General features: G+C 47.6%; 1 protein-coding gene across 11 annotated transcripts in view; it reads right to left on the bottom strand.

Annotated features, from left to right (window-relative positions):
• Positions 1-26804, bottom strand: part of FOXP1 (forkhead box P1) — a 384485-nt gene that overhangs the window by 311698 nt on the left and 45983 nt on the right. For all 11 annotated transcript variants that reach the window (XM_080606041.1, XM_080606022.1, XM_080606050.1 and 8 more), the window contains exon 2: positions 16351-16478. The gene's annotated coding sequence lies outside the window, so the exon portion shown is untranslated. The remainder of the gene's footprint in view (positions 1-16350; positions 16479-26804) is intronic.

The raw sequence follows: 26804 nt of genomic DNA, 5'->3' as shown, positions 1-26804 counted from the left end.
CCCAGAAGAAAAAAAAAGCTGGGGACGAAGCCTTGCCACTACTGCACAGCACCCTCCCTGCCGCCTCTGATGCTCGGGAGAAGGGCTGCACCGCAGGAGGTGAGACCAGGACAGGCCAAGGAGCCATCCTGCCCCACACCAAACACATCCCAGGGGGACACCCACGAAAGGACGCTGATGTTTGGGGCACAGGAGCTGCAGGCAGGCGAGCGTGGCCGAACACGAGGATGGGGGAGCTCGGAGGAGGCGAGAGCTGAGCCGAGACCCCGCTGCATGTTCAGCGATTATAAGATTAGTGTGTTTTTATTTAAAGTATTATCCGTTAACATCCCGCATTACAAAAGTAGCACAACAGTATCGACAGGCTGTCAATATTAATAGGAGTGTCTAATGTTATATCAATACTAATTTAATTTCTGTTATCTGGAGGCTGCAGGGCCTTTCGGAAGAAACAGAGGAGCAAGAATGAGAAAGCCCAAGCAGGGACATAACAGGAGAACAAACCATTCCTTCAGCTTCTCCATCGTTCAGTGGCACCCTGCTGTTTAACACAATTATCCTTGTTTTTTTCTTTTAAGAAAAAAACACCACCAACAAAACCATCTTCGTTTTTCTCCCAGTATCACCAGAACCTCCACACTAGCTTCCTCTTTTTGGCCAAAAAGCATCTTTGCAGTATTTCTCCTAACCACACGCACCCAAAATCTATAAACTAAATACGTCAGACAACAGCAATTACAGACTGGATGAATAACTCACCCTTACGAGGTAGCGTTGATTCACAAAGAAGAATTTCTAGACCAGTAAATGACCTGATCTCATACAGGCATAAAGGATTGTATGTAAAAATCATGTTGTTCATCTCACATGAAAAATATATTTTGGGGGGGCTGTTAGAGGTAAAACTTCTTGAAGACAAGGTTCGAATAAGCATTCCTGCGAGTACAGGGTGAGGATGAGGGCTGGTAAGTGCAAGGGGCCGGAGATGAAGAGGGGCGGATGGGGAGAGCCCCCGGTCTGCACGGGCAGGACCGCCGCACCGCCCTGCGCTTAGCATCGCTTCTGGCGTACTTCAAAAGGGAGGAAGACAGGTCCGCAATGACAAAACGTCAAACCGAACAACGTAATTGAGCTAATTATGTAAACATTCATTATTAATAATATTAAAATATCCTGTTTTGCATTTTCTTTTGGTGGCAGAACGAGCAGCATCCAAGAACTCGGCATTACCAGCTAAGAACTGAGTAAAGGAGGAAGGTGCCTGCACTGAAGACACAGCACCAAAGAGGAAGATTTCTCTTGCTTTTAGCACATGACTGATCCTAACTGTACTCGCTACAAAGCATTAAGTGGGAATGCAGGGAAAAATATTCTTCTCCTTAAATACATTTCAAATAAAGTGATTTACGGTTTTCAAACTGTGAAGGAGAGAAGTGGAAAAGAGGAAGGTATTGGGGTAGGAAATTGGCTTCCCTCGCGATACTCCCTGATGTGTGACCGATTCCCGCGGGCCCGTGAACCCTCCCTCCCCAGTTAATTAGGATGCTGCTTTGCCAGTCCCCAGCTGCCAGGCACGGGGAGCCCCACAGCTACCCACACCCTCATGATATTCATCGCTGTGCTCAACTGGAAGGGGTAATGATACCCAAACCAAGCTTGAGCTCCCTTCAAAATACTTCTAAATGCCAGTGATGGGTGGGTGGCAGACCCCAAGCCCCCCCCCGATGCCGGTCCTTATCCCAGCGTATGGTGAAATCCTCCAAACCCCCAAATTAGAACAAAGTGAACCAATGTTTAAAATGGAAGTGGGGAAAAATCAACTTTATGTTGCAATTAAGACGTTGACTTCTCTCCCCAAGTCTGTCTGAGCACGAAGAGATGCTGTGCCGTCCCCACGAGCTCATTTCCAGCTTCACAGAAATTTCCACTCCAACAAAAATCTACCTTCAAAGAGATCTTTTTTGCTGAACATGCCATTTCAATCACACAGATTAACGTTAATTGGTGGCTGTGAAGAAGCCGTGTCTGTCAGGTTGTTTCCCAGAAAGACACCAAGAAGAAGAAAGGCAGAAAACGAGGGAAAAGTCTGTGGCCTTGGAAAACCAGAGGACTGCACTGCTGCACAAATCACTTCCAGGCAGCTGGGGCTGGAGCCAGAAAAGTATCTTTGAAAGAGAAAAAGAACCAGTGAGAAAGCAACAAACAAGCAATGCAATGGGGAAAAAAAAAAAACGTACCACGGGAAGTTAATCCAAGAGGAATACCATAAATTAGAAAAGGATAAGAATAAAAATTAGGAGTTATTGGACAAGGATTAGCGTAAGAGAGGCAGCTTCCTACCAGGATTGAGCGCTCGTGCACAGCGCAGCCGAGGAGCTCAGAGGAGGCAGGAAGAACTCAGGAGGCACGGCGATGCCGCTCAGCCTGCAGACTACGAAAACAAATTGAAGGGAGGCTCCTGGGACTGAGCACCCTCCGGGGCAGCCCTGGCCACGCTGAAGGGATGAGAACAAACCTCCCTAGCCTGGCCACAAAGGTTTGCCTTTCTGTTCTAAAGCTCCAAACCTGCCTATTTAGACTTACACACGCAACAACATCCCCAGAGGACGTGTTCAATCCCCGTCTTCAGGCTGGGTCGGGGCCACAGCAGCTCTGCTGCGGTGCAGCCCTGCCCAGCCTCCCACCCGCTCCTCGGGGACGGCAGGAGGAGCAGGGCCGGCAGCAGGCAGAGCCGACGGGAGCAGCCGCAGCCACAGCTCATAACCTGCCTAATGACTGCCAGCCACCAGTGATTTGTAGGCATCAAGCAGATTATTATTTTTGAGAGAGCGAAAAGAGAAGAGGGGCACCAGCTTAAGGTGTTGTTGATGAATGAAGATGAAAAGGAGGTTTTAGGGTGAGAAGTGTTTGTCTAGTGTGACCTAAACCGCTCAAACCTCATTTGATAGATGATGGACATTTATTCCCTGCTATGTGTCATTTCGAAGTCTGAGGTTTATATTAAACAAGAAGTCTTCTCCTCCTAAGTTGTTCTTCTCTCTTCCCTGGAGTTTAGCACACAGCACAATACCTAGAAATGCAATCACATTTAGTTTTTATAATAAAGTCATCTGGTCACTAGTAGTACATATTGGAAGACGCCTTTTATTGTTTTTCATTATGTAATTGTGTGCTTCATTGCTTTTCATCTGTTTTTTCTCGTTGTGGGAGGCGGCACAGCCCAGGAAAACCATTTCCCTGGGGACGATGCCGTGAGGGCAGCCCTGCTGTATTCCTGCAGCACATTTTCCTGCCGTGGTGCCTCCCCGCAGACACATACCAGGCTGACAGCCCACGCTCTGGGCCAAGGCAAACCCTGCTCTTCCACCCACAAGGCTCGCCACTACCCAGAGGAGCCGTGCCCAGTACTTAGTTAAAGCAGGTAGGGATGCCACGCACGGCAGCTGATTTAATCACCGGAGAAAAGGTTTTGGAAGCCCTGCATTTAGGTCAGCTGCCATCCTCCTTCCCACGAGGGCGGCAGCGAGCCGCACAGGCTCAGGGACCACAGCCCGTGACGCAGGCAATGCCACCTGCTGCTACGGCTCCAGGCACGTGCACTCGCGCACCCAGGGATCTCAGCCCAAATGAGGAACGCCCAATTAAAAGCAAAAGCAGGGGGATGTTGTCCCCCAACCACTTCTGCTTCCCTTATCGTTCAGCAGGTTTCATCCAGGCAAGACGACAACATCGTACAGGAACTCCTGGGCTAACCACAAGGAAAACCAAGAGCGCCATGCTGCTAGGAGGATACCTGCACGATGCTGGGGCTACTGGAGAGACTCCTGCAAGAGAAGTAGAAGTGAGAGGCTTACCTGGCACTGAGCAACACATGAGCAACTGCACCACACGCGCTACAGCCTCAAGAGCAGGGCAGGGATACGGTTGGAGCCTGCAGAGCCCTGCACCAGCACGTCACAGGCTGAGAATCAGTGAATAAAACTCGAGGACAAAAGTGCTTCCCCTCTGTACGCCCTGAGAAGTACGTCTTCGCTCCGGATTTCGGTTTGCAGCCTTACGGGAAGTTGATGTTTGGAAATAAACAGCCTGTAATCTGAAACAGGTTTTCTATGAACGGCTAATGTCACAGTTTTTAATATGAGGGTTCCTCACTACTGGGAGACATGATCATTCGGTTATAGAAGTTTACATTCCTACATGCTAAAAACAAACACATTATGCCAATAAATTGTTCAACTAAACTACACTCCATGTGATATGTTCCTGCTTAGCATTCACATGAAGCACTGCAGCATTTAACTGCAGGGTAGACTTACTCATTTACCACAACCATTCCTTTAAGCGTGCCCCCAAATTTATTTTCTCAGTGCTTGCTCGCTAAGATTGCTTTCAGTATCGTTTTTTTGGGGGAGTTCATTTGACTCAGAGTCTCAATTAGAAGAGAACACCACAGCTTCACTGAAACTGCAGCTCTCCACCAGGATGCTGATTTTCATCCAGTCCTTGCCCCGACCGAGGCCATCACCTCTTCTCTGTGTCCTGCCCTGGGGAGGCAAACACCCTTGCTCTGAGATGCAGCGGTCTCCTGCCCTCCAAACACACAGACCTCTTGCTGGTGCCCTTCCTCTCCCCACCATCAGCAACAGGCAAATTCCCAGTGAAGCCCAGCTAAGCCCTTGAAGACCCCACAAGAGTGCATCCAAGCTCAGAACAGGAAGCCTGGAGCTATATTCCATCAAGTCGCTCCATCTCACTACACTTTTAAAGCTTTAAAAAAAATATCAAATTTCTATTGAATTTCTCTCTACACAGCTGCATCTGTAATGAACCCCCATAAAAGTTAAAACTTACATTCAGTAATCATATGCAATTGAAACATCATAAAATGAGAAGTCAAGGAACTGTATGTGGGCTGCAATGACTTGTCTTATTGTATTCATTCCCTTAATAAATATATCTTAAAAATAACCTCACAGTCACACATTTGCAATATAATATAAAAATAACACTGGATTCAAATTATTAAACAGGTAATTTAATAGAACGAGAATTGAAATGTAGGACAGTGTGCAACTTTATGCTATAGGAATGGGATGATTTTAGCCAACACAACTATTTTTCTTTTTTGCATTATCCTTGCATTTATAATACTACAACATCCACATAACCTTGACACTGTAGTCACCTTAGTAACAAACAAGTGTAACGTTCACTTATAATTGAAATCCCAATGGGATATTTGATTCGAGTAAAACAAAAATCAGAGGCCCTACTCCGTTGCTTTTGTCTTAGTCACACGTACACAGGCTGAAAGGATTTAAACACGGGTGTGTTTGTACAGGACTAAACCTACAAAGTTCAACCACTTAGCTCTAATTTAACACAAAATGGAAACGAATACACCACCTTTCAAAGGCGCCACGCGAAAAAGAGAAGCAAATTATTTAAGTTTTGCATCATCACGGCTCGGCAAATTCGTGCCAAGCGAAGGCCAAAACTGAACCCAGGCACACGAGGGCAAGCGGCACCAGGAGAGTGGGCACGGCGAGCGCACCGTGCCAGGACACCCAGCCATGCTGGGGAGCGACTCGTTTCCCCCTCCTACCGCACAGGGGTCCCTCCTAGGGGTCCCTCCTGGGGCAGGTTAGGCTCCTGCTCGCAGGCTCAGCTCACTAGCTACCTTCCCTTTGAGCTGCAGTGCTCTAAGTGAAAGGGAAAGGACAGAAATCCCAGCGGGGCGCGGAAGGAGGAAGGTCTGAACCCCTCCAGGTCAGTTGTTTTTCCTTAACCGTGGCCGGGACCAGACACCTCGAGGTGGGAGAAACATTTTAACACGGGGTTTTTATCTCCGGGAGAAGGGTTTTCTGCCTGACCCTGCGCTAGCCTCAACCCAAAGGGAGAGAATTTATACTCCTCCTCTCTTGTACAAATAAATAAAATGAAACTGCTCCATTTAAGGTATCCGCAGCCCAGCTACGCTTTCTCTTCCCACCACTCCAACAGCACGCAGCTCGTGCGGCTCAGCAGACCAGCGCACCACCTCCAGCACGTCGGGGCAGCCCCGGCCCCTTCCCGCGCGTGGCTCCGTGCCTCCAGCCGGGGACGGCAGCTGCCAGGGCTCCGTCCTCATCCTCACGCCTTCCCCAAGCCCCCGACGAGCGTGATTCCATTAACATCGCCTGGAAAACGACTCACACGGCAAATGAGAGGTGACAAGGAGCCAAGGCGGTAGCACGGGGGCAGAGCAGCCTGAGGATGCCGGAGCCCCGCGCGGGTCCGGTGCCCCGGGGAGGGATGCTGGCCGCAGAGGAGGTCCGGGCACGCCGGGTTCCTCCTGCCAGCGGAAACAAGGGCTTGTCTAAATGCGGCGAGTTACAAGTTTCTGCAACAATGTGCAAGTCTCCAACATGTGGCCCGTAACGTAGCTGTTGCCATGGTAAATATTCATGTTTAGTGAAAAGTGTTAAATCTTGTATCATAAGTTAAATCAGCTGCCAAGACACATTTTCACAAGTAGGGGAATTTTTGTCTTTTCAGAATGGAATGTTTTTCAGTTGACATTGATTTTTCCCTAAAATAAGTCCCCCAGAAAGGAAGCCAATCACACGTGAGGCAGTCCAAGATCTGAATTACTCTACTCCTGCTCTGAATCATCAACAAGTGTTGTGTGCTAGTGCGTGTGTGCGTACAAATGCACTGCAGCTTCAGAAACCCCATCCTCTTACACAAATGAGCAGTTACACAATTTATTAGGAATATTAAACTAACGGTGCCAGCAGAAATATCACCGATATTTCACGTTTTAGCTGATGAGACTTCAACAACTAACTTTGCTAAATAAGAAGCAGCTCAAAAGAAATAATTAAGCTTAACCTTCCCTCATCTTTTCACAAAAAAAAGACTCAGTCCTGAGCCTGAATACAGTTGTTTATGTAGGTCAAGGACAGAAAGAGTCAAAGGGTATTTACTCGCTTTTATGCTTTTTGTTCAGTATTTCAAAAGAGGACAAATGGTTTTAATACAATTCTAGAAAGAGACAAGTTAGAATTAATGCAAAAATGACTACGAGTCCTTGTTACTTCTATTCTTTTAGAAACTGTTGCAAGGAAATCTCTTATCGGTGCATCATCTGCAAAATCACGTGTACGTGTCCTTCCACCCCTGAACTACTCAAAATTGGCTCGTTCTAGCATCTTTTGGTTAATTTGTCCATATTTAAAGCAAAATGCATTTCCAGTGGAAGGTTCTTTAGAATAAGGGGAAAAAATAGCTGTCTAGTAATTAGCCCAATTTCATTCACAGCAGTGTAAATAACTCCTCTGATAACAGAGCAACAAAGCAGAACTAGTGCTGAAGTCTGAATAGGAAAGACAAAGCAGTCATCTGCTTTGAGGCTTTGCAACTGAAATACAAGCACTAACAGCCAGGACCTCTCCGTGCAAGCCCCACGTCAGGGAGAACTTCTCCCACCTCCAGGGAGGACTCAGAGCCCGGGCCACCCTCGCAGCTCCTGCCAACGTGGCACTGCCCTGCTGCAGTCCGTCGCTCCTCGGCCACGCTGGGTTCTCTCCTGTGCCCCATCCACAACGCGGATGTCACCTCGGTTGTGCCTTCTGCAGCGAGGACTTTGCCCAGCGCAGTCAGATTCCTTTATTCTTTCCCTACCTCCGAGTAGCAACAGCTAGAGCCAGTCACATCCTCGTTTCTAAGTTGGGAAACACTTCTGATTCCTCCTCCTCCCTCTAATTATTGCTCCGCAATTGATTTGCCGTGCCCCATGCCAGATTCGCACCTCAGCTCCCCGCATCCAGCCCTTACAACCAGAGCTGTCCTCCCTTCTTCTCCGCAACAAGCCTCGTGGACATTTTCTAGCAAGCGAGCTACTGCTCGCTATCTCCTACCTCTTTCTCAACGGAAACCAGCTCTACCGAAAGGCTGAAGCATATTTAGCACTCCCAGCTCTCTGCTTGTCTCTTTCTTTTATTTTATACGGTTCGATGTTCTCATTCTGCCTTCTCTCCTCCTTTCTCTACCCCAGCGCTACAAAAAGACATCTTCTGTGACACCTTAAAAAAAGATCACTGAATTAACATGACTTACACTGCACGGTATTTTCAGACCAGCCATTTGCTAATGTCACAAACACAATTAGGAAGTCAGGGAAAGAGCTTACAGCAGCAGATGAAAGCTGCAGAGATAAAACGGAAAGCTTTTACCTGCCAAGCTCTCAGGTTAGGGTTCTAGGTTGCCCTCGGATCTAATAAAGCCATAAAAGAGCCACATTAAGGACACGCACAGTCACATTGCTGTAAATACCAGGCATGGCTTTTTTCATCTGCACATCAACACAGATCTTTGCTACCACGCTTTGTAGGCTGGTAGCCATAGGTGGTTTAAAATCTTGATATCAAAAAAAAGCTCAGTGCATTACTGACAATTAAAAACAGCTTTTACACACGCACAATAACGCTTCTCTTGCTTAAAAAAAATATAATATGCATATCCATATTACCATCATAATAAGTGCCACAGACTGACATGATATGATTGAGTATAATGGCTCCTTTGGAGCCATTATGGTCGATCAGTAAATAATACACTTTTGAAATTGTCTAACTACATATTTACACTTGTCAACTCTCATACACTTCAGTGACAGAATTTAAAAGAAACACTGTAAAAAAACTCCAAGAACATTAAACCACGAAAACATTACACTGAAGCAGTATTAAGGCTGGAATTAAACCCACAAAAAGCCTGGAAATCCCAGGTGAAGGCCAAACCCCCGAGAGCACCGAGGGCAGGGTGCGGGTGAGGGCTCTGCCCGCCGAACCCACGGCGAGAGCCAGCCCGCGTGCAGCCGTGCTGCCGGGCAGCCGGACACCAGTCTGCGGTACTTAAAAAACAAAACCCAAAAACTCAAAATCCGGGCCTCTCTTTTGTTGCTTCAGATGAAATTCCCAATTAAATCGAGAAGTATTAGTCTTCCCCTCTGTTGGAAAAGCCCCTGTTGAGACGCTGGGAGTTTTGCCTAGCTGAAACACATGGAGAGAAACTTCAGGATTTGACCCCAGAAAAGCACTGTCAAAACAATTTTTAAACAAACATGACAGTGGAACATTAGTGTCCCAAAGATTCACTCCGTGTGGAGAAAAAAAAAAAAAAAAGAAAGAAAAAGACAGGAAAGTTAAGATGTTTTTTTCAAGAGCAAAATAATGGGTTTGGCATTGGGTTTTTTAATTCATAATTTTGCCTCTCTCTTTCTCAGCTGTAGCCACTTTTTCTCAAAGCAGTGGTGGCAGCGACTTTATTGGTTCCAGTACAGCTCTGCTGAAAACAATAAGCATAAAGCCCCCGAACGCCGCCTTTCTTTCTGCAGCGGTCACATCCTGCTGCCCCGCACTCAATGGGATATTGAATGCTTGCGAGACTTCAAGAGCAGCCCCGGTCCCGCGGCGCCTCCTTCGCAACAAAAGGACCCAAAACGCTTCAGACGCTCCGCACTGCGATCCCGAACCGTGCTGTTAAAAGCAGCGATGGATATTTTCCTAGAGCAAAGGTCTTCCTTTCATGTAGATATCCTTGCTCGGACTTATCTGTTACCTAGCTCGTGAGAGCGACATCCATAAAGGCTTGGCGTGGCGGGCTCCCGAAGCCATTTGAAGACACAGCCACCACACCCCTGTCAGAAGGGAGTTACCCCTGGCTTTTATTTCCAACTCTCCCCTCCGCCGGCTGATGACAGAGCAGCCTCCCTGTACGCTCAGCATCTGGGGTTTTACAGCCACCGTACAGAAATGGGATTTTCTTGACAAACAACTCTGCATTCAGTTTCCTTGTATATCTGAAAGAGAGGATGATCTCTTAAGGCTCTGCTGGGAAGGGGTATTAATGAAGACAAAGAGTATTTCAGGCTATCTCCTCGGGAGCATTACCACGATGACAGGATGATGGCTTCGTCCTACGCAAGTGCTTCACGTCCACGTCCTGGGCCGCAGCAGCTCCTCGGGACACCCCTGCGGGCCTGCCCGGCGGGGCGGCCTCCCACGCCTTCCTGGAGGGGCCGGGACCTGCCATCAGCTGGGAGAGCTCTCCCCAGTCTCTCACTTCCTAAGCCCTCCCCGGAGACGTTTGCTTTCGTCTAAATACTATAAACCACGGTACGAGGAAGACTTAATAAACCCTGTTGCCTTTTCGCAGCGCGCGGCGTCTGTCGGCTCTCACCTTTCCTCGCGGCTCGTGCAAATGTCACAGCCAGAGCGGTTCTTACAGCTCCTCGGGTCGCCCCACAGTGATATACGCTGAGGTAAACAAACTACTGAAGTCTGGGTATTTTTACTTCAGATGGGATGTAAATCAGCGGATGAAAGCTTGGAATAAACTGGCAGCAAGAGGGCAGCTTATTAAAGTATCCTCCCCCAGCTCAGCGTTCCCTCAGTGTAATGTAGCTGACATAACTTCACACTAAGGAAAAGGAAAAGACTAAGAGAGATAAATATTTCTTCCAAAGTCAAAGACACTCTTCCTTCAAGATGTCTGGCCAACTCTCGTAGAAAGAGGAAAGCGTTTCCCTGCCAAAGGCAGAAATCCACCTGTAAGAACTTGTGAGGAGACCGAACACCACGCTGGGGGCTCCGGATAGCCACAAGCTGCACGGGGACACCCCAATGAGGAGACCAAACACCACGCTGGGGGCTCCGGATGGCCACAAGCTGCACGGGGACACCCCAATGAGGAGACCAAACACCATACTGGGGGCTCTGGATGGCCACAAGCTGCACGGGAACACCCCACCACACCAGCGCTTGTGGTATGGAGGTGCTCGGCTCCTGCAGTACCCACATACAGCACTTCTCAGACAACAGCTGGAGCAAGAGCTTCATCCCAGGGCTCGAATCAGAAAATGGCTGGCCCTGTGCAGAGCTGAAAGCCCCTGGAAAGACAGGTTTTTAAGAGCAGCAGCTCCAGCGCCCACCTAATTGCCCGACCAGTGGGTGCCCCAAACCCACAGCCTCCTCACACCATTATCTCCTGGTAGAAAGATGTTACATGTTCCCACTCTTCCCTCCCTGCCTCTTCATTTAAAGCTTTCTGGCTGCTGGTGAGGAAATGAGTCTGCCTTGCTCCACCTTTCTCTCCATCACCTTGCTGTCTGTGAGGACTGGTGAGAAAACATTTCAGCTGCTCTTACACTTCCACAGCATCCATTTCCTGAGGCCTTTATGGGGGAAAAAAAAAAGGCTGTCTCCCATCTCCTGCTGATTATAGCTTTATCAGATAATAGCAAGAAGCAGGAATGATCCTGTAAAGCTGTTATCAATACCCAAAGGTATCTGAACAACAGTGAGGCAGAGATCGTGCTACTAGCATTTACCCACCGATAGGCAAGGCTGGAACACCTACAAGGTACCAAAGCCCGTCTACTAGGTAGCTATCAGTACTTTAATCTGCCATTAGTAGTTTTTGGCTTTTCTGTCTCTGTGTTTGTTTTTTCATTCTACACTTAAACCTGCTGAAATGTACGGCTGCAGACACAGCAATGGCAAGGAGAAGGAGCCTCCTGGTCCCTGGGAGTGCGTTTTCTCAGTGCTGGCTTGACACACAAAATCTGTTTCCTCAATTATGCCTTCCCTCTTACCTATTTTTGACACGATGGTGTGAAAACATAATAAATGCTCGTCGAAAAAAAAAAAAAATCAAGGAAGCTGAGAAAGTAGTTCTTCAAATGATATTTAGAAGCCTTGGCTCACCAGTGCTTTAACACCGTGGGGAGAGCCGCTTGCACGGCCCAGCTCTGCCTGCACGCACGCCTGCAGGCTCTCCCCTGCCCACCAGCTCCCGGAGCACTGCCATTTCTACCTCCAGCCCGCAGGAACTGACCTGCTGGATAAAAACAAATCCCACAACAGAGAACTCCAGCTACAAGAGCCGCTTTGCAGGGCTAACACCCTGAATCCGTGGTGCCGCTGTCGTACACGCGGAGGCTCCCGGCTCCATCGCGCTGTGTGACATCTGCTGCGCCACTCCAGGTCCAAACCAGATCTTTACGCATCCGTAGTAGCAACTAGGAGATTTAATTTAAGCGTAAGCCAGGGCGAAGCCTTGCAGATAAAAGCTCTGCTCAGGACTTGCAGTTCACCACCTTCGCACAGCAAAATCTTTGCCTGTTAAGTGATTTACTGGGATAATGGATATTGTTCGTACGGCAAAACGGATTACTTGAAAAACTGTCCTGAGTAAATCACCATATTTATAGCAAAGTTACGGCTTGTTCTACCACCACAACGAAAACTCTGCGTTTGGTTTCATAAATGCCAAACAATGAAAAACGCCGCTAATTCCGCCGGTGTAAAAGTCTACAACAAAGCCCTCATTTTAGGTGTGAGAATGTATTTGTACTTAAAAGGCGTGAAATTCCCCTTCATCCCGGTGATGAGAAATGCCCCTTGATGCCCCATCTCCTCCAGGACACAGCCCAAGTGGAAATAATTTTCAAAACTAATAAGTATACGGAGTAACATGGTTAACATTATCCAATGAATTTAGATCCACCTACATGGTATAAATATATCTAGATAAACTGTCACCTTCAGCAGAATTCATTAAAATAATGTTGTATCTTCCTTGTTAAATGTAATTTTTTTAATTGAAATTTAATCTTACTGTATTATTTGGTAGATTTTTAATTGACATTTGTAGTAATTAATTGGTAAGCATTACAGCTTTGTCTGAAGAATTTAAAACTAAATTTGACATAGAGATTGGCCAGCCACTGCTGTGAGGTGCCTGCTGGGAGCATTTCATCATCCTCCCAGCCCCTCCTGCTGATCAGAGGTGGGAGATGATGGTCTCTTTCTTACAGTCATGAATTACATTACTAATGTATTCCATTACCACCACGCAAATGTCATGTTAATTTCTGATCATCATCAAGTCAGACAATGGTTTCCACGCTGGCACCCAGCCAATTAGCTATGTGGAAAAATATTCAGCCAATTATATAACTTGAATTAGGTTAAGGACTCAAGAGAAAGCAAAATAAATGCTTTGAAAATACTTCTGAGATAAAATGTAAGTTGACACTGTCTTCATGTGCTATAGCCGATGTTATACAATCTGATAGGCAGCTGCCAACATTCATAACTGTTTATTAAATCTAGCCTCTCTTTATGGTGGCAGCTAAGATCTGTATTTTTACCAATATTAGGTTCATTGTGTTATGAAAAAAAGACCAAAATACTTAGGAGCATTCACACCAGCTTATAAAACATATTATGTAGTATATTAAATTGTTAAAATTGCTTCTTCTCTCCTCCCCCCCAGAGCACAAAGTTCCAGACAGGAAAGTTTCAGCAGAACCAAGTCCTGCTGTAGCCAGGGACGATCCCTGCGGGAGGAGAGGCACCCAGCACGCTGCGGCAGGAGCAGGGCACCCCTGCAGGACAGGGCAGCAGGAAACCCGGTGCAAACGTCCCCAGCGAGCGGTGCAGGAGCACGGAGCAGCCACGCAGACCTGGCAGGGCTCTGCCGACGCCGCCAGCTTCGCCTGCGCAGCACCGCGCTGCACGACGGGGTTTTTAGTACCACCCCATCACCTTGATTTGTTCCCTTCTTAAGTCAATTTATTGTACAAGCATGGTTATCTCCAATTTAAAAACGTACACAGCACCAATTCCTGGGCTTTAGAAATTTATAACGATGAGCAATTTGTTAAAGCCTTTTACCGTATCTTTCTGTCTCATTTTCCTAGGTGTTGCAATGAGGCAATTCACTGTTCTGGCTGCTTACCCTAGACGACCTTTGTCTGCCATAAAATGGTATACAACTAGATGCTCCGCTTTAAATAAAGCTCTCGCCTCTCCGAAAGGCCCTACGTATTCAGTCAACACAATCAGCAGAAACCACATTTGGTTACTCAATAAGCTGGAAACTTCTAAAACGCACAAGGCTGTGAATGAATTCCTGACATCATCAGGGACACTCGAGTGGGGAACGAGAGAGAATACCGAGAAGTGGCACTTGCTGCAGCCAGAGAAAGGATCACTCCTTTAAGCTGAACTCTCAAGGAAAACGAGAACAAAAACTGAATTAGCTCAACACGTACCCTCTACAGTCAGTACATTGCTAGGCAACTTACCATCTCCTGATAGAATTATGGCAGAGGGCTGCCCATACATCAGGGTTAAGATGAGCATAAGCACCGGTTTTGGCCAACTGCTCCTTTCCAGTGGGACTGCTCAACGCTTGGTCATTTCCTAGCATTATTTGGCAATATTTTTTAAGCACCTCGAGAGTCTAATGCATTCAGAAGATATTTTAAAGCTATTATGTGACAAGAAAATTTTAAGGTAACTGGAAGTAAGTGAATTTTATGGGGAATAGCCTAAGTCTTTTTCTTGGTGTTGTTCAAGCCAACATTTGGAGAGAGTTAACAATCCTTTTGGTTGCTTTTATGTCTTAATACTGACGGTATCCAGAGGGCACACAACTCGAACACTTTGTCTTTCCTCAGGATGCTGGTCTGCCGTGGCTCTGTACCTCCATAACTCAAAGTGTTATGTCAAGGGGATGCTTCCAAATACCCCGGTCCTTCCATTTGCTGCTGCTGAGACCCGACACAAAGTCCCATTACAGGCAGTGCCATGGGGCTATTGCAATACCCTGTGTTTTTGCACTTAGCCTATGCCAGGCTGAGCAAGGCCTTGACCTTTAACAGTGACCTGAACAGTAAGATTTGGACTCCAGATATTATTTACCATTATTAAAGAAGTACTAAGTATATGCACAGACTGCTTTAAAGAGAGGCACGTGCTTTGTATATAACCCCAAGTTTTCTACGCACACTTCACAGGGACAAAGAAATAATTAATTAGCTAACCACCGTGATTAAAATCAATTGATTCACATGCTACAGAGCAGTGAGAAATTCTTGCATCACTGGAGAAGTCTGGGATTGCTCTCTGCTCGGGGATCTGAGTCGTATCAGCAAGGTTGGTGATTCAGACATAAAGGAAATGGTAAGAATCTTTCTCTTGCATGCACACTTTGAGCTGCCATATGGGTTTATTCAACTGTTTACTACACCAGTCGGTAAAAACTGAACAGCTATTATAATCTTTGCTAAATGACATGGTAATTATGCTACCTCTGGAAAAAAAAAGAAAAAAAGAAAGAAAAAAAATGGAAACTTAAAAAAATTACAATTCACTGATGTGTGAATTTCTCTGTTTTTATAATCTCTGAATTGAAATGCACTTTCTAACACACAGAAGGATATTAGAAATACAACAGAAACACTAATTTATTTTAAAAGAAGAAACAATTTGCTCACCCATTTCCTATGGAATTTAATTACCCAGATTTCATAGTGTTTAAAGACTTCTTACATAGATCTCCCAATTCTCCTGTAAGGTCTGATGGTTGCTCTTTCCCCAACCTCTTTGTCTCCTGATTAACGAAGAAATAATTGCCCCTCCTCTCTCCCCACGTAGTAAATAGGTGTGAAGGTGCAAGAGCAGCAGGGGTAGGAGGAGAGGGCAAGGGAAGTGTCCCCGTGACAGGCTGCGGGGCCCGGCCACGACGGGCACAACTGCCCTACCACAGCACAAAGGGGACCGACAGGAGCTCCACTGGCTAACGACAGGGGCAAATGGTGACTGCAATTAACAGAGGACGTGCCACCTCTCAGGCCTGACAAAGCCCCAACACACAGCAGCCCGGCTTGCCTACCGGAGGGTTTCTCCCTTTGTTCCCCTGCAAGGAAGGCGGCCAGGCCTCGTGGGCAGGCGCACGTGAAGGGCCGGCTCTCCTGTGTACCAGTGACACCATTTTGTCACTGGGATGTAAGTGCAGCAAGCGGCGGAGCTAATTATTTGTTGGCAATGGCTCCTCTGAGAGCAAAGCCTCTGACACATGATGGAGAGGAGGCCTCTCCATATTCATATTTAATCATTACATGAATTGCACACACAAGCATGTTTAAACCCCATCTGCCTGCCAGGCTTCAGTCCCGGGCAGCGGCTTTGCATCGCTGAACTCCAGTTTCACCACGGAAGCCCTCACATCTTCACCAAGGACTTGGGGGGACGTCGGGAAGACATAAAGGAAGGGAGGTTTTTTTCCTGTATTGATAATACTTGATACCATGGAGATTTCAATACAATTGACGTCTTTTTTTTTTTTTCTTTTGAGGGGGTGGTGTCAGTTAGGGATAGTGGTGACTTGCTTTTAAGCATAGGCAATACAAAGAAGAAACCCAAAAAATCCCCACCATTAAAAAAGGGCAAGGGAAAGAGAGACTGTAAGAAAGAATAAGTGAGAGTTATTGCAAACTTGGATTTGGTGACTCACCAGTTTTACTTGCAGGCATCACACATATCCACTCATGACTCAGGGCAAATATGGGAAAGGATCGAAACCCTTATCATGGCAAATGTGTCTGGAAGCTGGAATCACTCAGAAAAAATGTTCTCGGGAGACTGAAAGACAAAAACATGTTTTAAAACTTCACTTAGTTAGAATCATATCAAAGCCTACCATTTTCCTTTGAAAATAAAAGGCAGTTACAGGCGCTGGAGGTGTGGGGAGCGTTACAGGAATATTTCTACATATCAAACATTACTCTATCACACAGTGGAATTTATTTTGCTTTAAATTAAATTGAAACATGCAGTATTAAGAAAGGTTTTAAAAGATGCTGTTATTTCAGACTTGCAATTTGCTCCTTCCGACAGGCAAGTTTATGTTCATCCTAAATACCAAAATGTGTCACCATCCAAATTCATATTCTGCTCAAAAACACTGCACTGTTTCACGAAATTCGGATACTTTAACCTACTTTGCATTATCAAAATATAACAGTCTGAATTTCTGAAGTATTTACTCTCTGCCTGCGCTCACCGCATCCCGATAAAACCTTAACAAAATGTAGGATCTCTTGTTAGCAATAATCTTTCCTCTGAGATAAGGAAAAACACATATAAGAACCATTTGATGTTCAGGGTGAAAAGGCAAAATTTGCAAACATCAGTTAAGAAACACCAATTAGTATGTTTTTTTCCCCAGCTATTAGTAACACAGATTGAGTTTAAGCTTAGCTTAGAGGAAGCTGTCGCTGCACAAATTAAACATCCGCTTTACTAATAAGGGTGTTGTAAAAGAGATGTATATGTTCTCCGTCGACAAAACATCCACGCTGCGTACAAGCTGATCCTCAGGCGTACGAGCAGGGGGCTGTGGTACCCGAACGCTGTGCCCACCAGCTCACACGGGATTTAAGCAGCAGCTCAGATGGGAGGGCGCTCGCTGCCTCCATGCACGCCTGGGAGAGCCTCTGCGCACCAGGGACCTGAGGCAACGACCTCCGAGGAGAAAAGAAACTTTGCAACAGAGGAAAGCATCCTGGGGGACTGGTGTAGGAAACAAAAATGAAGGCTAAGATGGCACACGGTGCCTCCAGCCCCCTGATTGCCCGGTCTTCTCCCTCCGTAGTGTCCCCAGCGCGGTGGCTGCTCCCAGCCCTGCCACGGCCACCAGCGCTTTGGTGGTGGTGAGAACCCGACCTCACGGAGTTAATGGTTCCTGCAGCCCCCTGCCGCCGTCCTGAGGAACATCTGGAAGCTTCTGTCTTAGCAACGACTGCACGGAATTTCATAAGACAAAAAAAAAAATTAAAAAAAAAAAGGTTCTTCTCCGGCCTCCGGGCTTTCTCCCCTCCTTGACTGAATGCATTACCACGGCTCAAAGAAGATCACAACAGTTCAGAAACCTAAACACAGGGATTATGCGACCTTATTATAAAACTGTGCTACGCAATAAAAACAGATCCAAAAAGGGGTTTTCGAACACCACTTATGCTAAACGCGACGCCTCAGAGGCTCCGAAATACCTGCCCGCAGACAGCGACCCGCAGCTCGCAGCAGCGCTACTTTATTCATGAGGAGCGGAGCGCTTCGGAGGAGCAACGGAGCGGTGTCAGGAACACAGAGCCGAGGCTGGGTTTATCGCCGCGCTCGATGACAGATACGCAGATGGGTATGTAGCCGAGCAGAAAGCCGCATCTACACGTGTTGGGGCAAGCTTTCCCCGGCTGACCTGCTGCACCTCAGTACGCGACTGCTCTGCAGGCCTGAGCCACGGTACGGCTGTAGGGAAGGACAGGATTATTAGCCCCGTTTGAAAGATGAGGAATCGGGGCTCATTTTGGCTAATGCTTGCTCAAAAGATTTCAAGTTGTGAGATTTGTGAGGCGAAGGGAGTTGACTAAATAATAGGTTCGGCCTGCAGCAGGTGAGGGCCATGGTGGGCAGCACCGGGACGAGGTGAGGACATCGCGCCCCAGCCGGGCCTGCGCTTTGATGGCACGCCTGGAAAAAGGGATTTTTCTTATGCCACCAAGAACTGACCTCACCAAAACACTCCACAAAACGTTTCCTCCCCGCCAGCTCCTGACGGAGCCAGGCACGGCGGCTGCTTGCCAGGAGGAGCCCGGCGTGGCCCCGGGGCACCCCACGGGCCGCAGCGCAGGGACACCCCGTGTTCTGGGGAGGGGAAGGGTGGAGGAGGGAGAGGAACAGGGAATAGATCGGCTCTGATAAACTGAAGCCTTTAATGATCTACCCACGCACTCGAGTTCGATCTGGCATTGACAAATTGAAGCTTCTAATGATGCGCCCACACGTCTGAATTGGACACTCCTTTCCGACGAGTTTCACAAAAATAGCCTGCCGGGTTAAAAACAGCAAACTCCAATAAAGCTGCGGTGCGAGCAAAACTGCGCCGCTCTGACAAACTTCTCCCCCAGCAGGTTCCCCGATGTGACCTCCAGGACGGATTTTCTCCTGCACCGCCTCACTCCCGTACGGATCCTGCGAAGGCGCCAGCTGAATAAGGGGTGATGAGATGCAGCAGCTTCTGTGTAGCTGGAGCTCAGAGTCAATCAAATCTTGGAACGTGAATCTGGGCTTCATTAATTCCAGCAATCACATCGTTTCTATTATCACTGGATTAATCAGAATAGGAAACCTATTAATCTGCCCCCAACAAAAATTAATCTTCTCAATATTGAACAGATTCGAAAGACAAGTTTTAATATTTCACTACTTCCACCTCAGGGGCAGCAGTGGCAGACGACCTGGTGGACCACTGCGGGCTTCATCTCACCAGCGTGAGCTCAGCCCCACCGCCCTTCCTGGTGCTCCCAGCCCTCTTCCCTCTCCTCCCCACGGTCTGGCTGCTCCCGGCACGTTTCACAGAGTCACAGCATGGCAAGGTTTGGAAGGGACCTCGGGAGGAGGCGAAGCAACCAAGATCACTGTTTCCTACGTCAAACTGCAGAACAGGCTGCAGTATTTCGTGCATTTAAGGAGCTGTCAAGAGCTTACATTATGGCACAAGGAACTGTGCCCGTCCCGATGCTCCGGGGCTCCAAACCCAACCTGGAGCACACTTTCTGCAGCAGGCAGGACAAAACCGATGTTAACTCAAACACAACCACGCGGCCAGGAGACCAACACCGGGGGAAAAAAGACATCCACAGGCACTTACACCCTGGGCTATATTTTGCATGATACCTTTCAAAGCCCGATCAAAGGTAAAGCTTCAATCATCTCACGCGCCACTCGCATTAGGATGTTTATTGACTGCAATGAGAGTACAAAACACTGCTTTACTGATCGTTTCTTAAAGCCATGTTGCACGAAAGAAAACAGGTTCAACTCGTACATCGGTGCCTACGAGACCGCTCCAAAACAGACAACTGTAGGAAAAGTTGTGCCCATGTATACATATATACAAAACTGTTTTTAAGCGACTGTTTTAAATTAGGATAAATCTGTGTTCCACCAATTAAGCTTTGAATACATGGCTGATATCGTTCGCTATCTCAAACAAGCAGCACAATAAATGCAAAAATTCAAATATTTTAGAGAAAATACTTGGAGAGTTGCGACATTAATTTTGCCATGTACAATCTGTTTCGCAGAGATTTTAAAAAAGCGTTATTGCCGCCCTGGGTACATTGGAATAGAGATGAAATCAGCATCCTTTCCTATTTACATATTAAAAAATACGTGCCTGCTTGGTACAGACTACCCAGCTTGCCGATGCACGACCCTGTTAAAAACAAAACAGCCTGCCTAGAGGATGCAAAGCTGCAGACTGGATGCAGCCCTGCAAGAAGTACTGCGCCCTGATGGGTTGCAAGCGGAGGCAAAACGCTTGTTTGTCCTCCCCTGGAGCCATCCCCGAGTCCGGGAGCACCCAGGGGAGCGGGGCCGGAGCAGCTGCGGCTCCCCGGGGCCCCACCTGCTGATGGGGCTGTTTACCAAACACGCCGCCTGCAGCAGCCTGGAAAGCCTTCGGATCTCTGCAGCTCCTTTGCCAGATGGGTTACCAGGACGTTCAATGGGAGCAGAAACAGAGAAAAATTTAAAACAAACAAGCAAACAGAAAAACACAGAAGAGCATCGTCCCCGTTCTTATTTCAATCTCGTATACCTGTATTTGATTGTAGCTTCAGAAGCTCAGAAATTTCCAAAAATTTTCCAACCCAGATATGTCTCCAAAATAAACAACTTTTTTAAAAAAACAAACAAACAAACACATCAATTGCCACCAGAAGCACATGCCCAAAACACCCTTAAAAAGACTAGGGAGGCTGCTGGCTGGGGGCACTTCGCTGCAGCGAGAGGTAACATTTGTTCTCCCCTTTCAGCTGGGATCCACCTCAACTTTTTGATGTTGGTTGGAGCTTTTATTTGCAAATAGAGCAGAGCTGCTTGGGATGGAGGACTCCTCCGGAGCGTGCCATGTGGCCTGCACAGATGTTCCTTTTATTCCCGTGTCCCACAAGGCTCTGTGGCTCGCTGGTGTTAAACAGATTACGCAAGTAGAACACTTGATTTTGCATGTCCCCTTTTTTCCAACAGTTGTCTGATTTACTCGACTCATTTTGCTCCCCCTCCCCTGGAAAAACACCGCAGAAAACACATAAAAATGAGGCAGAAGCAGGGAAGTTTCTCCTCCAGGATCAGAATTTGCAGAAACGCTCAGCGTCGGCAAATAAAGTAGGAACGCAAAAGAACAAAGCTCTTATTTTGACAGGAAAATAACTAGCTCATTTGGTGCCAGGTTCTGCAGAAAAACCTTCATCATATCCCAGTAACACCAGTCGCTACAAGTATCATAATCTCTCACCCCTATTTAGATGTCCAAATGAGAATTGAACTTTTTCCAAAAAATACCTAACACCAATTATTGGTGCTAAGCATTTGAAAATCCTTCAAAATCTGGCCTTCAACTCGGTCACAAAGCAGGGGCTTAATTTCCCGGCTGTCAGGCATCCCAATCAACAATTGAAGTCAATGGGATCTACACAGTACCTTATTAAAAAAAAGAAAAAAAAAAAGGAAAAAAAAAAGCCTGAGAGGCCCACTAAGCAGCAGCAGCTCCAGCAAGACGTGGCTGCACCGACAGCAGCTACACACGGCTTTGTGCATCAGCCACTTTGCTCTCCTGCTTAATTTGATTAATCAGTTTGGTATTATCCCCAATTAGAAAAGTGTCTAAGGGGAAAAATAATCAAAAAAATAAATGGTTAAGGCTAAGCCAAAGAAGAAAACAGCAGCTACTGAATGTGCAGCTACTCCAGACTTGTGGCATTTAGGAAGGATACAAAATTAAAGCTAAAAAACCGCGGGCAAGCGCAACGCCATCAGTGTTTCATGCAGACTGCAGATTCTGAATTTTTTTTTTTTTTTTTTTTTAATAAACTGAAACCGAATTCCAGATGTTGAAAGTTGGGAAGTAAAAAGCGCTTTCGCTGGAAAAACACAAAGGTGAGACAAAAAATTCTGCTGAAACACGACGACTGGTACGGACCGAAGTGAAGCACAGCCGCCCTCTCCCCGCAACCGGCGGGGACGGTGTGTTGTCCCCTCTGCGTGCCAGGTCAGGTAGCAGCACCGGGGCTGCCCATTTTAACGGGGGACAGACTGCAGCAAGAAGCGCTGGGGACGCCCTCTTTCAGCCCACAGAGAGGAAAGACCATGGGCAGCCGGGAACAACGCTCACCTGCATCCTACCTCTGCAGCCCGCGGGCCGCGTCCATCAGCTCTGCGCGTGCACTGGCACCGGGACAGGGACACGATGGCCACAGCCTAGTACATCCCCAAAGAGGCACAAACCCACCCATTTCTTTCACGCCTCCCCAGCAGAGCAGTATACGTGCTCTTTTGTCCAGGAGAAAAGTTTGGCACATCCCAGCAAGCATCCTCCTCTTCCTCTTCCTCCTCCCTCGAGGTGCCGCAGGGCTAAGCACGTACCCGCAGTGCCCAGGTGCCTCCCAGCCTCACTTCAGAGCAGCGCGGGGCTGACACCTCGCTGATTTAAATCCCTAACAGCTGCAGTTAATTGCAACCTCACCTGATTTCCTCCTCTTTTCCTTGCTAGCCGCTTGCCCAGCAGAGCGGCCCAAAACAAAGGTGGAGCGCAGTTCAGCCCCAACGCAGCACAGCAACCCGCGAGCACCCAGGATGTAGTGCAGCATCCAAACACAACCCCGGGCTGGCCTGGCACAACTGGTTCTTGTTTTAGTGGATGGATTCAATCACCTCCAACACCACTCGGGGCTTTTGAAAGCAGAATTCAGGGCAGTATTTTGAGCTCACTGGTTTCCCCCGTGTTTATTTACATCACACGTAGCAGGCAGCATCTGCATCGCTCTGCAGATGAGTGTCGAAAATTGCACAGTATCCTGCTGTGTCCCACCAGCCGCATCACAGAAGACAGCGAATTTCAGCCCAAAAATCAAGGACAGCGGCACACGTTTAGATTTCGATAAGAGGAAGAATATTCACCAGCATACTTCACCAGCGGTGCAGTCAAAACTTGCACACTTAGTCACAGAAATATGACTGGACTTGTCTGCTACCACAAAACAAAGTACCGTCTAGTGGTTAAAATCAGAGGACATGATTCAGGAATGCAACCCTTTTCAAAGGAGAACTAAAACACATGATTAAGTGCTGTTGAAGTCAATAGGCTGATTCAGAGACCAACTTTTGGAGCAGCGGATAATACTCTCCACACTGCCATATGGCTCTCAGTCAAACTTCCTAGAAGCATTTGCTAATACTGGGTTCCACCACAGCTTTTGGGAGGCCTGCTTTTCTTTCCTTTTTTTTTTTTTTTTCTCTCCCTGTCTTTTTTTAAACATACTTCTGGGATGATTTTCACCCACTCTGAAGATCCTCCAGGCTGCCACTGGCTGAGAGAATGCCCTACTGCCATTACTCCACAGCACTGCAGACCCATGCAATAATTAATATTCTCAAATAAAAGGTTATCTGAGCGTGCAGATTGATCAGCATCCAAATGCATTTTTTTGCAAGCGTTGCTTGGGAGGCGTTCAGCGAAGGGCACACAGAAATGAACCTCGCGTGTACCACGGCCAGCCGGTGACGCAAACAACCCCAGTGACTCCTCAAACCTCCCAGGCACGCTGCCTTCACCACGGAGGGATTTCGCTCATCCTATTGCCTCGGTAAGACATTTGTGGTGGGTTTTCTGTTCCTTCTCCTTCCCATCCACGCTGTGTGCGGACAGGAGCCGCTCGACACCGCCCCGGCAGCGGGGCCACCCGCACCGCGCCACCGCGGGCGAGCGGCGTCCCCGCACTTGCCCCCCGTCCCCTCCTGTTCCCAGGCAGCTCTCCGCCCTGCCAACGCGAACGAGCAGCAAACCCAAACCTTTCAGCGCGACAAACGTCTCCCCATCAGCGTGCATGCTGACGCGTAGCAGCCCGGTCACAATTCTCGTCTGTGTTTACGGGAAGGGGGAGAGCGCTGGCAGAGCCACCGGCCACCGGCGGGCAGATTGTGTAACTTCCTAACCTTTGCAAAGGTCCACGAGTTATTCTTTACGTTCAGTCACGGAAAAGCAAAAATAAAACAAAAGCCCAATGGATTCTTGCCCGCTTTTTGAAAACTTAGCAGTACAGATAAAGCGTAACATGATTTTTAAGCGGTTTGAAAACACCCTGTTACTTTTTACAATGAAATCGATGTAATCCCAGCCCAAATCAGCCCTTCCAGCCATTTTGTCTGTTAGGAAACGGGGAAAGAGGAGGCGATACTTTTTTCTGGCTCCTGAAGTGCTTCTCCTTATTCAATATCTAAATTAAATCAAATGGAGTATACTAAATAAGCCCATAAGACACAGTGCACGATGCAAGAGACTTAAAATCCTTATCTGCTGAGCACTCCAGCTTAAAGGCTGATGTTTTATGTTCCCCTGCAGCGCACGGGGATCCTGCTGGCTTGGCCAGACTCTGAAAATAAGCCTCAAATGACCAAATACAACTGCAACTTGAAAAGTAGGAACCAAACCAGACACAACAAACCACAGAGCAGCCGGCCGACCTGCCCTAACTCCCGGGCGAGGAGGGCGGCATTTCCCCGCCGCCACGCTCCGCGCACGGCCGCGGGGGCTTCGCGGGGCGGCTGATAAGGAGCTCCCGACGGCAAGCCCACAAGCGGTGCCATTAATCACAGAGCTGTCCCCCCCGACACGCCAGCGGCTCCGCCGGCACCGCAGCGAAGACGGCGAGCAGGCGGGAGCACACTGATGGAGAGGCAGACCTGCGGGGCTCGGTGAGTTTACCGAATTCCAGAGGGACGGATTCCTTAAGTTCAAGCGGCTCTTGAAACGCCGAGGAGGGCTAAGCCAAAATCCACAGCCCTGTCTGGATGCTTCACCTGCAGGTCCTGGCCACGGGACGAGGAGCCCACCCGTACGCGCCGCACAAGGCTATTGCGCAGAGGAGCAAGAAGCGTGTTTGGGGTTATTCTGCTCGTGTCGGGCACGGGCAGCCCCACAAACGCCTCGTGGGACAGTCATTTGTTCAACCCCACCATCAGCTCCAACCACGTGTGACCCTGATCAAGAAATCTGTCCCCACGCTCACACACACTTCTCTGGGACCCAGGTAAGCGCTGGGCAAAGCGCAGGGGACAGCACTGCTCTGATGTACCCCAGGGCCCAGAGACATCAGTGACTGCAAGCCCTACGCCAACAAAATCTGAGCTCAGGACCAAATCCAGCATCTCTCTCCTGATTTCGGATAGATTTCTCTCCCGAATTGTAATTAAAGCACAATTACTTGTGGAACATCATTTTATGTGTCCTATTAAAGGGACATTTGCCACAACGAAGAGTTAAGCAGCTCAAATATTAAAGTGTGAGCAAAACCGTTGCCAATAACAGTGACATAAATTAATATTGGTAGTTAATTAAGAACGGCAGTATTCTCAGACTTCTATTGGAAGACTAAGGCTTTTCACAAAATTCCTGTTACCAAATAATATAATTTACTGAAGTACTCAGCTCTACCAGCTCCATCAGTTTAGGTTCATTGTTCCACTCCTCTGCCCTACATTTAGCGTACCTGCCCGTAGATACAAACCGCGCAATGTACCTTATTTCCTCCAAAGAAAACCTCTGTAACTATCACATCTACTCTGTATATTCGGAGGTCAAATTTCACAACTCTTCCTATATATATGTATTTTTTTTGCTCATTACTTTTCAACTTGTAAGTGTCAGAAAAGAGTTTCAAAAATAAAATACGTGTCTCTGGCCGTGGCAATGCAAAGATCGTATTTCCACTAGACCAGACTTCACAGCCTAAGAAGAAAAAAGGGGGAGAGAGAGAGAAAGAGAGCGAGTCAGCCACTTGGTGATGCAGATGGGGCTGGGGCTGTGATGGCAGCACTGGGACACCCTCAGAACCAGCACCGTGCTTTCAAACAGCGCAAACCAAAGCGCTGCCGCCGGTGCAGGCAATCCGCAGGTCACCACAAGCCTGCACACATAATGCTGGCATTTGCAAAGAAAAAAACGGGGAATTTTAAATCATAGCCTTTTTTTTCTTTTTTTTTTCACCCCCCCCCCCCCCCCCCAGTTAACAGGAACCGGGCACGCTGCTCTCCAGGAGCACTTGGAAAAGCCGAGTTAATATTGCTGCGGGTGAGGGGGGAAGCCTGGCCTCGGCCAGCATCCTCTGGCACGAAGGCATTTCCTGCCATCAGCAGAGAAGGAATCAAACCGCGTTGTGAGGAGCTCCTCACAGAGATACCAACGAGTAACGTTAAAACAAGAGCAACTCCCTCACAGTATTAAAGGGTAAGGAGGACAGAGAGAAGGGGAAAAAATAAATAATAATTAAATAAAAGACACCATCCCACAGTAGTAACTACAAACAAATAATTTCAAGGCCCAAATCGGTATTTATTTCTTTTCTTAATTAAAACGGTTCCACAAAGCAGTATTACTCCAAGCCCACCCAAAGCAGCGAGAAGCCGTTTTTACCATTTAATCAAACACAAAGCTGATATGCTCCCATAAAGGATCAAGACAAAATAAGATATGTGGGCCGGCGATCTGAATGCCAAGTTTTACCCATGTGAATTCAGTTATAAACGCTTGGAAAATGTGATTCCTTAACTTAGAAATAGCAGCTGTAGCATTCAAAGGTACTCCAGTAATTACTGGAATGCTTGCTGAAAAACTAGACAGAAGCTAACATCTTACTTACATTAAATACACATTCACCACAAATTAAAAGAGCCACAGGAAAAAAAAAAAAAAAAAAAGAAAACAATCAGGCAAGCAGATGTTAAAAAAAAAGACAAGAAGGGGCCAGATGCTCATTCCTGGTACTCAGCGCAAGCCGAAACGACCCGCGCGCCGTAGGTGCTCCACGCCGCCAGCCTCCCCCGAGCCAGCGATGCTCGGTGCTGCTCGGC

Source organism: Anser brachyrhynchus, assembly GCF_964034855.1.
Source record: "Anser brachyrhynchus genome assembly, chromosome: 10".
Taxonomy (NCBI): Eukaryota; Metazoa; Chordata; class Aves; order Anseriformes; family Anatidae; genus Anser; species Anser brachyrhynchus.
The sequence above is the reverse complement of the archived record's forward strand: the minus strand, read 5'-3'. Positions and strand labels throughout refer to the sequence as shown.